The sequence below is a fragment of the Lissotriton vulgaris genome, chromosome 2_2 (assembly GCF_964263255.1).
Source record: "Lissotriton vulgaris chromosome 2_2, aLisVul1.2, whole genome shotgun sequence".
In the NCBI taxonomy this organism is placed as follows: domain Eukaryota; kingdom Metazoa; phylum Chordata; class Amphibia; order Caudata; family Salamandridae; genus Lissotriton; species Lissotriton vulgaris.
In genome coordinates this window covers 193000327-193013829 of record NC_141688.1, presented here as the reverse complement: position 1 = coordinate 193013829, position 13503 = coordinate 193000327, and positions in this window count along the sequence as shown.

Genomic DNA, 13503 nt, shown 5'->3' with positions numbered 1-13503 from the left:
TACCTGCTATCTTCATGTACTGGAATACTGAAGAAGGCGTTTTTCAAATCTAGGACAGAGAAATATTTGGCCGAAGGTGGAATCATGGTCAATATCGTAGTGATGTCCGAGACCACCGGATACTGTGGCTCCACTACTCTATTTACCTGCCGCAAATCAATCACAAATCTATAGACATCAGGAGTATTATCAGTTGCACCAGGCGACCGTCTCTTAAGTACAGGCAAAATAGGACTGTTACATATATTCGAATCAGTCTCTTCCACTACTCCAGACTGTATTAAATCTTGAATTATTTGTAACAAGGCCTTCTCACCCTCTCTAGGTATTTTGTATTGTGGAATTCTGGGCAATTTGGCTCCCACCTTCACTCTTATTGACACCGGGGCAATGTCCATTCTCCCCACATCATTATCACTGACAGCCCACAAGCGGTCGGGTATGCTTCGAAACTCAGGTGGCAGCGGGTCGTCTTTTGAAAAGCACTGTAGCGGGCGGGCAACATTGGGGCCTAGAGTAAGGTACACGCCATCCGGAGAACAATAGATGGTGGCATGCAATCTCTTCAATAAGTCTAAACCCAACAAATTTTCTCCACAATTTGATGTCAATAAAAACGGTGAATCAACAGTAAAAGGACCAATCGTTAACGTGAGAGGTTTAGAAATGGGGCTAATCACCGGAGTTCCCGCGAAACCCACGGATATGTTATTCTTGCCAGACAGAGCCGCCCCTGGGACCCGAGAACGAGCCACTGAACTTTTCATTGCACCCGTATCCACTAGAAATTTCTGTTGAGACCCTAGTAAGTCGGCTTCGACATAAGGTCCCCTCTGATCAACTTCCATAAGTACTGGTCCCATGCTCTGTCCTACGCTGTCCTAGTTGTGGGAAAACCCTGTCAAATCATCAACTGAGTAATCATCGTTATAGTATTGGGCACCATCACTCTGCAACTGTTGCCTATTTGTATTATTGTCAAAATAATTGCCACCCGGCCTCCTGCCTCCTTCCGATCGTACCACCTGTCTTCCAGTATCACCACCACCTCTTCCTCGTCCGCGCCCTACACCAGCGCTCGCCTGAAACAGCGGGCAATCCCTCCACCAGTGCCCCTCCTGCTTGCACTTCGCGCACTGATTCGGTCCCAGCCTGTCCCTGCTCTCACCTCTTCCAAATCCACCTCCGCGGCTCAGCCCCGCACCCCTTCCTCTGCCTCTTGCCACCTGCTGCAACAAAACCCTCGTCTTCAAATCTTTAGCCTTCTTCTCCTGCTTATCCTTGTTCTCATTTTCCCTGTGCTCGTAATATTGCGCCATACTTAGTATTCCCGAAGGAGAGGACGTCGTCCACGTGCTCTCCGACGCTTGCAGTCTGGCTGATATTTCAGGCAATAAGTTTGTGACAAACCTGTTGACGAAGAGCCGTAACCCTCCATCCTGTGACACATCCTGCCCACTAAAATCCATAAACGTTTCCTCAAACCTCGTAAAGAAATCAGAGACCGCCTCATCCTTTTTCTGCTTACAAGCCGTTAGTTTGTCCCAATCCACCTTTTTCGGGGGAATGAGAGAATGCATATATTTTATAATACGCCCTGGCAAAGCCAATATCTCAGCCTTCGGCTTCTCCCCTGGCTTACGCTCCTTGTCCCAATCTTGCAACTCCTGCCATGTACCTCCCAGCTCCTCCGTATGATCCGTACCTTTCACTTGTCGCCACACATCAACCGGGACCAAAAGCCCGAAAAACAATTCAACATCAGCCAACGTCATCACAGTAGAAGACGCCGCTTCTGTAAGCTCTTTGTAATAGGCAGTCGGATTCTTTCTAGAATCCGGCAGCTGAGCCTTTAATGACAACACCTCACTTCTCTTCCATGGCGTGTACACCCATTGCTCCTGAAAATGCGCATCAATTCTGTTCCTTGTAACAGCCCTCGTGACTGGGTCTAACAACTCGGGGACCTCAGGATGAAAAATAGGGTGCACCTCTCGCATTGGGTGGAGACCTGGGAAATGGGGTGTACCGGCAGAGGGCAATTCATTCCTGTATTGCAAAAGCGCGCGCAGACTACTCATCACTTCCTTGACCCCCGTGTTCGTTCTGTACGCTCCAGCCTGTATATCCCGCAAAACCGCCGGGGCCACACCTCCATATCCCTGCTCCCATAGCGGTATCAATACACTAGCCATGTGCCACAAAGCGTGCTGCTGCATTAACGGCTCAAAATCTTTCATGGTGGACCAGATATCTTCGAACGAATAAATATTATTCCTGGCCCATTGACATGCCTGGTTAGCCACCAAACTTTTTTCATCCAAACCAACAGTAGAACGTGTAAGCAGCTTCCGTACCTGTGAGAACAATCCGCTACCTGCGCCGCGACTCGGTGTTAGCATCTCAGGACTGGGGGTGGTACTAGCTGAAACAGTAGGGAGTGCTAAAGAAAATGGTGAGGGAGCAGGTGAAGTGGGCTGGAGTAGAGAAACGAGTGTTGTCGAGGGCAGGGGTGTCGGGGGCAGGGATTGTTGGGGGGCACTCGCTGAAGGACCTGGAATGGCGCTACTAGGGGCCGAAAGTGGCAAGGAGGGGTACAATGGCTGTGGGGCATAAGGGGGAGGGGGTCGGGCATTCAAAATGTCCTCCATCTCATCTGGGTCGTCCTCTCGTACTACGTAACTTTTATTTTCTTTCAACCTACAAAGTCTATCTGCGCGCTCCATGCGTAGTGCATTCTCATTCCCCACCTGTTCCCTCGCTTTCTGCGCCATAGTCTGGGTGGACTTTTTATACTCCTCTTTCTCCTCTCGCATCTTACGTTTCCTGGCCTCTTTCTGCCATACTCGCAAAGAGTCGAACATACTCTGGCGGCTACGCCTAGCAAACAGTTTATCTTGCAAATAATCCAATTTAGCTTCATCAAAAGAACCCGTCAAAGGCCATTGTAAATCCACATTATCAGCAGTGTATCGATGCCACAAAGTACCAAACAAAATCGGGACCAGTCCATGTTTAACATACATGTCAAAACTCAGTGTCCCTTCAGGAGGTGCGGGTTGGCTCTCGGCCAGTCTAGTATCTGAGGGTCGACAACAGCATCCAAAACATCGCAACTTGCTAAAACACGGCATCTTTACTTTATCTCGAATCACAACTCAAGTTCATTCACACACAAACATATAGACGAACCACGTACACATATACAATATCTCCAAAACACGTGTTACCAAATGGGACAAGGCCCGTCGACCAAGTCCTGGGGAACCTGGACTCTACCGCAGACCGAACAGTACGCTAACTGTTCTGAGGACGGGGAACGGATCCGCCACCCGTGCGGCACTATGGATCGCTGCGCACTTTACCGCGGGAAACCCGGATCACACCTCCACTGAATCACCACACTAGGAGTTCAGGGTAAGCGCACCAGAGTCTACCCACAATGAGCCACGCCTTCACCACAGTACCATTCGGTCGGATCGCTACAAACAATTACCTCGAAATACGTCCCCAACCCCGTCAAGTCTGTCAGAGCACCAACTCGTACTCTGAGTTCCCCGGAGCACACTAGCCCCAGGAGCACACCGGCTCCTCAAACCATCGGAGACACTCTAGTCTCCCGGAACACTCCCGTTCCTGCAGCAATCACAGGTGGACCACTCACCTTCCGTATGCGGCACCGACCTCTACCGTTCTCCACCTCCGGCTGCCAGGACCAACACGGTCAGCTTCAAGTTCCGCCTTCTGGACCCCGGCGTAAGATCCGAACCGGGACCTCTCCCGATCAGCAGGGTGGGGCAGCGCTGCGAGAACCAAGCTCGGCATCAAATGGGATCCCGGGCCCACCGTGCCGACCAGCGGGTCCCCGGTCTTCTGCTACCCACTTACGGGTGAGAAAGATCCTTATCGCGGGGTCCCTATTCGGGCGCCATCTGATAAGCGTGGCTCAAATCCACTGGAGTGACTTACAGCACTCACCTATAATTACCTTATAGGAAGTCAGCCGGACAGTGGAGAAGTATAAACAAAAGTCTTTATTAGGCCAAACAACACTCATATGAGAGGGCCCTGTCCGACCTCACTCCTAGGAGTGCGAACGAGAGGACTGACTCTCTGCATCACAGCAATACATTATAATGCAATACAGTAAATGGGGTACGCCCCTTGTGGAAAACTACTGAGCCCCAGACCAGTGAACAATGCTCTCATACAGCAGGCATCTGCACCTGCGAGGGATACATTATTATCTCTGCTCAAGGCCAGGGAGCTAGGCTTCGGCGTCTCTGGGCATGAGAACATTGCAGATAACATAAGTTGTTAGTTTCGGTCACAGTGAGCCGAGAAACGAAAACTGCTGTCTTAGTATATTTCTTTCTGTATTCCTGCGGGAGGGGCATGAGCGAGCAGAGCCCGCAGGCACGGAGAGTTACACAAAATGGTGGCACACAAGCTAAGCTAAGAAACTAATATGGTCACACATATATATACGAAATGGGTAAGAATATGAATTCAGCATAAGTGTGTTTACGTAAATGCATTAGTTAGTCATATGATGCTAACTCACACGTCATCATAGGGTAATTAGAGCATCGAAAAGTGAATTCTATCACAACAACACCACCACAATCTGATGGACAAATAACCCGAATAGCACCTAAGCACTTTGCAAGTAATCCAACCTCACACATTCAAATTGAAAACTCATCATGAGGTCAAGTATGAATACACGCCTATTGCAAACAACTATAGAACCACAAATAACGCTACTGCTATTACTGTTCATAAACCCAACTAGGCTCTGGTCTATTTAGGAAACTTTGAAATGAAAGCTCAAAAGTACTGCACCCTGACAGTGCTTGCTGCTAGGCCATCCTAATGGCAAGGCGTTACCCAGCCGTGTCAAGTACCACACATCTCAGGTTAGCCTAACACATTTCAATGCTTAGCGCCACATTACCTCCCTGAAATTCAAGGTCACCCAAATTAGAGCTCCTCCTGGAATGCTCAAGGCACTGTTTTTTGTTAGCAAGATCAAACTGGTGCCTGGGACAGCCCCCTAGCCTTGTGGTTACAGAGATGGTCTGCAGGATGTCAGAAAGGACAGAATGAGAAAAGGCTACCCTTTCCCAAGCCGGTCAGGAGTGAGGGGAGGCAGGTGCCCTTACCCGAGGGCTGGAGGTGCTTGGAGATGGTGGAATGGGGGAAGGAAGTTTCACCGCTTTTCTTTGACTATGTGAACACAGCATAAACCTGAATCTCAAGTGGCCTAGAGAGGACAGAGAACCAGTCAGCAGGCCTATGTTTTTTTGTCGTTCGTTTTCATATGTTCTGACTGGTTCAGCTCTGCACACAGTAGTGATGGATTAGATGTTGCTTTCATAAAAGTGGCACGGGGCTTTAGAGTGCTTTTGGTGGTGGCTGTCCCAAATAACCACGCATTGTCATTGATAGCTTTTATGGATTAACAAACTATTTAATTTAACTGGCATGTGTACTAGGCATAGCATTAAAGTTTATTAAACTATAGTCATGCTCCAAAAACATGGATTTTGTTGGTTATTCCAATACAAAATCTATCTGCAAGGCGGCCCTGATAGCAAAAGAAAGTAGGTTATTAATCGTTCTATGGACTGTAGGAACATTGAACAGTTTTTATACTACAACTTAGACTAATTTGTGAAATGTAGCTCACTAAATGGGCATAACAGTTGTTCTCCATTCAGTTTTCGGTTCTCTATTCTGCTTCACTAGCAGTGCCACCCATAAGGCATTCATATGTCCAGCAGACTGGACTACGGAAATGCCCTCTACGCTGGAATTAACAAGTCGCTGCTTCACAAACTCCAGACCATACAAAACACCGCAGCGAACACATCACCCAGCGCCTGCGCAACCTCCACTGGCTCCCTGTCGAGAAGAGTCACTTTCAAGATACTCACCCACGCCTACAAGTGCCTCCACAACACTGGATCCCAATACCTCAACAAGAGAATCTCCTTCAACGTACCCAAGCGAAACCTCCGATCCGCTGACCTCGCCCTCGCCGAAACCCCACGAATCTGCAAAGCCAGAACAGATGGAAGGGCCTTCTCCTACATCGCGGCCAAGACCTGGAATGAGCTCACTATCGACATCAGACGCACCCCCTCCCTGACTGGCTCTTCAACTGAACCGAGCTGCTTAACCACTTGGATGCTAGGCGTTTTCCCCCCCAGTGCTGGAAAATGCCATTTTAGTGGCACCATGACGAGCTCAGCTCGTCATCAGCACACAACACCTTTGGGTGATGACGAGCTGAGCTCGTCATCAGCATCGAAGGGGTTAAACACCCCCGACCCCCCATACACGGTTACAATTTACCTGATTGAGTGCTTGACACATAAGAAAACTGAATGTATGGATCTGTCACACATAAGCAATTTCAAACCTTGGCAGCTATGGTAATCCACAATAATATGCCTAACAGAACATAACATGGATTAAGACCTTGAACCCTTTAGGAGGCCTAAAATCTTTTCGAAGTAGTAATACTTTCAAAAACCATTAAAACAAAATAAGACATTTAATGTGACTCCTACTATTAGGCTGCAACTTTGCATAAATCCAACCCAAAATATCCATGATTTAGCCCTCAGCCATTCCGCTCGTGTCTCTTTGATGTTTGAGTAATATAGGTTAACGCTGCGCCTGTCTTCCTGCTCCCGAGTATGCAGCCCCGGTGCATTGTGGGTGCGGAGAGTTCTAGAACGCAGACGCGGGGAGCGCAGAGCGTGGCATGTGCTCCAAGTGACGTGTTAAAATGAGCTTGATTTCTTAGCTGGGAGCCTCTTCTGGCAGCTGCTTTTACCTCATTCAAGTCTGACAAGCCAGCCCTGAAATGCATGGCTCCGAGTTAAAGTCTGATTTGCATATTGGCGCAGAGAGTGGTGAGACCGTCCAGTCCCCCGGCTGCGTTTTGTGGGACGTGCTGAGGTCAGAGATGGGCGCGCGCGGCTCTAATCTCCCGCGGAAGTGGCCTGGAGAGTGTGCAGCGTGACTTGAAGCAGGCCCTGTTTTTATTGCACTCGGTTTAGTTCTCGCTCCGGAGATTTACTAATCCACGCAGTTAAGCCTTTTATGGAGGAAAACTTAATTATGGAAATGTAGCTGGGGCACAGTTTAAACAAACTACCTTAGGAGAGGAATATGCAGCAGCGCCATGTGCTTATTATCCCCGAATTAGAAGCCCTGCCCATGCATGCAGTCTTGATGCATATGAAATACAGGTTTCGAGGGCTGGACATTGGTGACGCTTACCCTCCCCGCCGCAACCCAGTACGTTATCCACCTTCTTGTAGGTCACGGACCTGTTTTCCCTAAGAGAGCCCTGTTCATCAGTGTTGATGCCAATGCTTCAATTTTGCATATTCTAAAATGGCTATCACTCCTAATAATGGATGAAAAGATGGCAGGCTTGGCTGCAGTAGCCCTGCCGCATGCCCCAGCGTCTCGATTGTTGATGGTGGGGTTGTCATCTATGGGGGGTTGTCTGATACGGATGCCAGTAGTTGCCTAGTGAAGCGGGAGAAGGAACATAAGGTTACCTGGGATCTTTGAGGTGGTGCAGTTGAGCACCCAACTCTGTTTCTCCGACACAGTCAGCGACCACCCTTTGGACAGATTCCTACGGCCTCCATCGGCCACGCGGTCCACGACCGGGGAGGCAGTAGGGACCGGGTTCGCTGTTTGGTGTCAACGACCCATAAAAAAGCTTGGTGCAGCGGTGGTGATGAGTGCAAGGGGAACGCTTTGAAACTTGCCGTTTTGACGATCGAGGTGCCCGGACTTGGGAGCTGTTACCTGCGTGATCTTTTCAGCCCCTTGACCAGCTGGGCTCACTGTCTGCCTCCCGCTGCCCGCCTCCTTTGTCAACTCGGGAGGCTGTGCTGTGCGGAGGGCAGGAGACTACAACTCCCAGCAGCCCAGGGAGCATCGTGACACCTTTGGAGCGCCAGGAGGCGCATAAAAATAGCGTCAGACCTGCAGAGCGGGGGGAACGCTTTGAAACTTGCCGTTTTGACGATCGAGGTGCCCGGACTTGGGAGCTGTTACCTGCGTGATCTTTTCAGCCCCTTGACCAGCTGGGCTCACTGTCTGCCTCCCGCTGCCCGCCTCCTTTGTCAACTCGGGAGGCTGTGCTGTGCGGAGGGCAGGAGACTACAACTCCCAGCAGCCCAGGGAGCATCGTGACACCTTTGGAGCGCCAGGAGGCGCATAAAAATAGCGTCAGACCTGCAGAGCGGGGGGAACGCTTTGAAACTTGCCGTTTTGACGATCGAGGTGCCCGGACTTGGGAGCTGTTACCTGCGTGATCTTTTCAGCCCCTTGACCAGCTGGGATCACTGTCTGCCTCCCGCTGCCCGCCTCCTTTGTCAACTCGGGAGGCTGTGCTGTGCGGAGGGCAGGAGACTACAACTCCCAGCAGCCCAGGGAGCATCGTGACACCTTTGGAGCGCCAGGAGGCGCATAAAAATAGCGTCAGACCTCCCTCGCGGGACGCGAGCGGGACGCCGGGCAAAGCCCGGGCTAAGGGCGGGCCGTCTGGGGCCGTCCGGGGCAGTAGGAGGCAGGGCAGGGCCCTCCCTCTTACGTCGGTCCTGAAAACTGTTTACAGGTATTTTACTGCCCCGGTAATCGTGTACTGACTGTTTAGCTACACGGGCTGCATACTGGTCTAATCTGGTGGATAGGGGTATTAGTAGTCACCTTACATTAAATCACTCACATAGGAGTAGTATAATGGCTGGCAACTTATTGAACTCATCGTTACCTGCTACCTTAGGAGTGAGTATATTGGGCCCTCTTGATACGTTTTTTGCACGGACAAAAAGGGATATAGATAGAGAGTTAGAGTTGGCTGAGCGAAGAGCAGAGCGACGCCTTTCTATCGAACTACTTAAACAGAAACCCTTAAAACCCGTTGTAACCGAGGTTACTTCAACGCCAAATAACTCCATAGTGGGTGAGACTGATCTAGATTTATTCAATACAAATGACATCCCCTTAATTTTTAAAGAAGGTCCACCTGAAATAATACAAAAGGAGCTTGTTAGTCCAATTATCATCACTCAAAACGTACGGACCTCAGCCGAGGTTATTGTATCGCATTCACTAATAGATCTGGATGCAGATGCGGCATGTCACACCTTGCCCGTAGCCACATCCCCTTTTGAAGATGGAAAACAAGGGAATAAACACAAAGACATACCAGCAGCTGGAACAATACAGAGTAAGAGAAGTTGCGAAGTATGTCATTCCCCGCCAAGGAAAAAGGCGCGAAAGGCTGGGAACAGAAAAAGGCCTGAATCTATAAAAGTGCCACTGCTTCCAAAGAACTCTAATAACAAAACTCCCAAGGCCAACGTGAAAGAAGCACCAAGTAAACTACAGACAGGGGAGAGTGCGCCTTTACTTAGTAAGACGCACGGAGGGCTCATAGAGGACATTGAACATCTTCTTAGATCCTTTATGCTCCCTATCTTGGAGAGGGTAAAAATGCTGGGTAAAACCGTGGACCGTATATTGGAAATCCAAACAACCAAAGCAATGGGACAGAGCAAAGGGAGAGGAAATGGTCAAGCAGACACACAATTAACACAGAACACAGTGACTCATACTAAGGCTCAGCCACAAACAACTTTAACTCATAATGACAAAAGGGTGACATTGACGGGAACTCTGGCACCCCAGGTGGGAAAAGCCATGACTACTATAAAAAAGGTCCCGGCAGTGGTAGAGACAAGGGAAACAACTAACCCATCTCAAACTCTATACATAACAAAACATATTAAAAATGTAGATCTACCCCCAGAGTCACTAAACTATGTCATTATATTGACTGGGGTTCCCAAGTTAACAGAGGGTAGTATAGAGCCTGACACATCCCTAAAAAACAAAGTAAACCATTGGTTGAGGGCTAACAGACCACTCCCACCACATCTAAATGGGGAGATTATATCTGTTAGACGCTGTGACTGGGTGGGCGTGAGACCAAAAGAAATCGAAGGTGATATAATCATCATAAACTTCAGGGACCACAGGGTAGTTAATCATATCTCTGACTGGTTTTCGGGAAGGCAGGAGGGCTCGGTAGTCACCCGAAATTTGAGTTATTTTTATCCTCAAGGTATGATGAAGCCCCGTACCCATCCTCCAAAATGGAGTCACTATAACTCCCGTACACCAGCTAATTATAGACAACAACCCAGCCTAGATAGGCACAGGTACTATGAGCCGTCACCTGGCTTTTTGCCACATCACCCCAATAGACTTGGACACAGCCTAAGTAGGGACAGGTGTTATGATCTGCCACCTACTCCCTTGCCGCAATATCCCAATACGTTTCAGTATGGCCCAGGTAATAACTATCACAGGTACTATGACTTCCCATCCACCTCCTTGCCCCATCATTCCAATAATCTTGAATATGGTTTAGGCAACAAATACCACCACACAAACCCAAATTTTTACTGGAACATTCCTCTTCACAATCTCTTTGAACCACTTTCGGGCCTAGACTCAAATGATTGACTTACTAAATCCAAAATTAAGACAAAAGAAATTAAGGTGAGGGATAAGCAAACTACACATAAGAGTCCAACACCTGACAAAGGCTCAGGAAGTAAAAGAAATACGATCCCTGACAATGAAATAGGGATGATGAATAAAATTAAAAAGGCAAACTGTACAAAGGATAGGGGCAATGAAATTTCAACAGAGAGGGAAGCTAGGAAGAATGATGGGGGAGAGGCAAACTTGATAATTAGAACAAAAAAACAGCTAATAAACGTAGTAACGTGGAATGTGTGTGGGATTGCCAACAAAGTGACAGAAACTCTTTGGGGCGAGTTTGTAATTAATATTGACATACTCTGTGTCCAGGAAACCTGGGCATTAAAGGAGGTGCATATAGAGGGGTTCAAAACTTTTTATGTTCCTGCAGTAATTTCCAACCATGGCAGGAATAAAGGGGGTCTATGTGTCTACGTATCCAATCGATTACATACTAGTATTAGTATAGGTAGATCCACGTCACCCTACTTTCAACTTGTCACGATTCATTTAAATGCTAGGAATGTGCTGATAGTTATTAATTTCTATAATAACATCGAAAATGCACACTTCAGGGAAGTATTAATGGAAGTGTACAAAGAAATGAGGGAGGTAAAACCCTTGAAAGGGAAGGAATTAATCTGGATTTGGGCTGGCGATTTTAACATAAATATATGTTCTAGCGACACATGTGGTTTTGCAGAATATGGGGTGGGGGAACAAGGGGATAGTAGTCATTTCGCTCATCATTCTAAAGGGGAAATCCTAAATGATATTATGGCCAAGCTTGATCTAGGGTTTGCAAATAGGCTATGTTACCCTAAGGTTGAATTCACTTCAACATTTATGGCAAGAGGATTACAGTCAACTATTGACTTCATAATTCTTCCAAATAGGTTTGGTAGTAGTGTTATGAACTTTGAAACCCTTGCCATGGGTCTGAGTGATCACCTGCCGTTAAAGATGGTACTTAATATACAGGATGTTAAAATAAATACACTAACTGAGACTTTAACATGGACCCAGAACTTAGAGGTAGCACGCCGAAATGGTATTGCTTTAAAATGGAGCTTGGCAGACCCGGAAAAAATTATGCAAAGAATTGTGCATGAGGCTCTCCCATCGCTACTTGCATGTCTAGAGGATAATCCCACAAGTGGAGAAATACTGGAGGCCTTTGCTAACATTCAGGAAACTATAAAGGGTGTTCTGACCAGGAAGTGCCCAAATAAGCAAAATACTCCAAAGGGGTGGTTTAACTCTGAATGCACTAAGGCACACAACGCGCTAAAAAAGGCCCTAAAAGATCCTGTAAGGGATCCTGAGACCATCAGAGTATTAAGGGAAGCGTATAAGGTAACTCGAGATCAAAGGAAGAAAGTAATCAAGGAGAAGGCTTGGCAAGATTTATTGGAGGCAGCGGAAAGTAGAGACCCCAAGCTATTTTGGCAGGTTGTTAATTCACCATTTATTAATAACAAGGCGACAGTTAAAATAGATATAGCTATCGATGAAAATGCATGGGTAGAGTTTTTCTCTAAATTGTATTGTGACACGTTAACCGAGCCACAATTACCAAGCAAGCATCACCCGATCCCACTAGAGTTCGAATTAGAGGAGGTCAAGGTTGCGATTAAATCTTCCCAAAATAACAAAGCCCCGGGCCCAGATGGGATCCCAAGTGATCTTTACAAAACGAACATAGATCTTTGGGCACCCGTATGTCTACGCGTAATGGGGGCATGTTGTGATGTTGGTTTCATTAAAACCTGGGCAGAATCTCTGATTATCCCTATATACAAAAAGGGGGATAGGGAAAGCCCTTCAAATTATAGACCAATATCACTACTGGACTCGATAGTAAAAATTGCAGGAAGAGTAATCCTGTCTAGGCTCCAGGATTGGGCTGAAGATCAAAATATCTTGACCCCAGTACAATATGGTTTCCGACTAGGGATGGGTACTGTGGAACAAGTGTTAAACTTTGTTCTTCTGCAGGGGAAATATACCAGTGCAAAAGAGGGGTGTTTCTACGCAATCTTCGTCGATCTTTCATCGGCGTTTGATTGTGTTATACACGATAAACTGTGGTTGACACTAGAAGAGATGAAAGTGGATTCTTCGATCGTCCTCTTTCTAAAACAATTATATTCGAATGCCTCTGCCAGAGTAAGGTATGGGCTGGGGGGGGAATGCACAGGGTCTTTTCGCATACAGAAGGGGGTGAGGCAAGGGTGTGTGCTGGCCCCATTCCTTTTCTCTCTCTACACTAACAGCTTGGAGAGGGAATTGGGTGCCAGCAACATTGATTCTCCTAAGGCCGGGAATATGCAGATCAGCTCCCTTTTGTATGCGGATGACGCTGTGTTGATGGCAAGAACAAAGGTTGGCGCACAAAAAGTATTGCATAGATATATAACATACATGGAAGAGAGGGGCCTCAACCTGAATGCAAAAAAGTCCTTTGTGATGGCTTCTGGTAAAGGAGGAGCCAGGTGTAAACAACTTAAGGCGGCAGGCACCCTACTACAAGCCACAAAAACATTTCCATATCTAGGGGTCACAATTGAGGCAACAGGGGGATGGGGCCCCGAGGTAAAAAACAGAGCGCTAGCATTTAAACGCTCAGTTGCGGCGATAAAGCATTTTGCCAGTAAATTGGGCAGAAAACAACCTGGCATAATGCTTAACATATATGTGGCCAAATGTAGAAGTATCGCCCTGTATGGGGCAGGGATATGGGGATACCATGATGTGACGATGCTCCAGATTATTGAAAATGATTTTTTTCGTTATCTTTTGTCCCTCCCAAAAAGTATGTCAAATTATAACTGCCATGTAGAACTAGGCATGGATTATTTGACAGATCTGATTAAAATTCAGCCAATCCTACTCTGGAGGAGAATTTGGGCG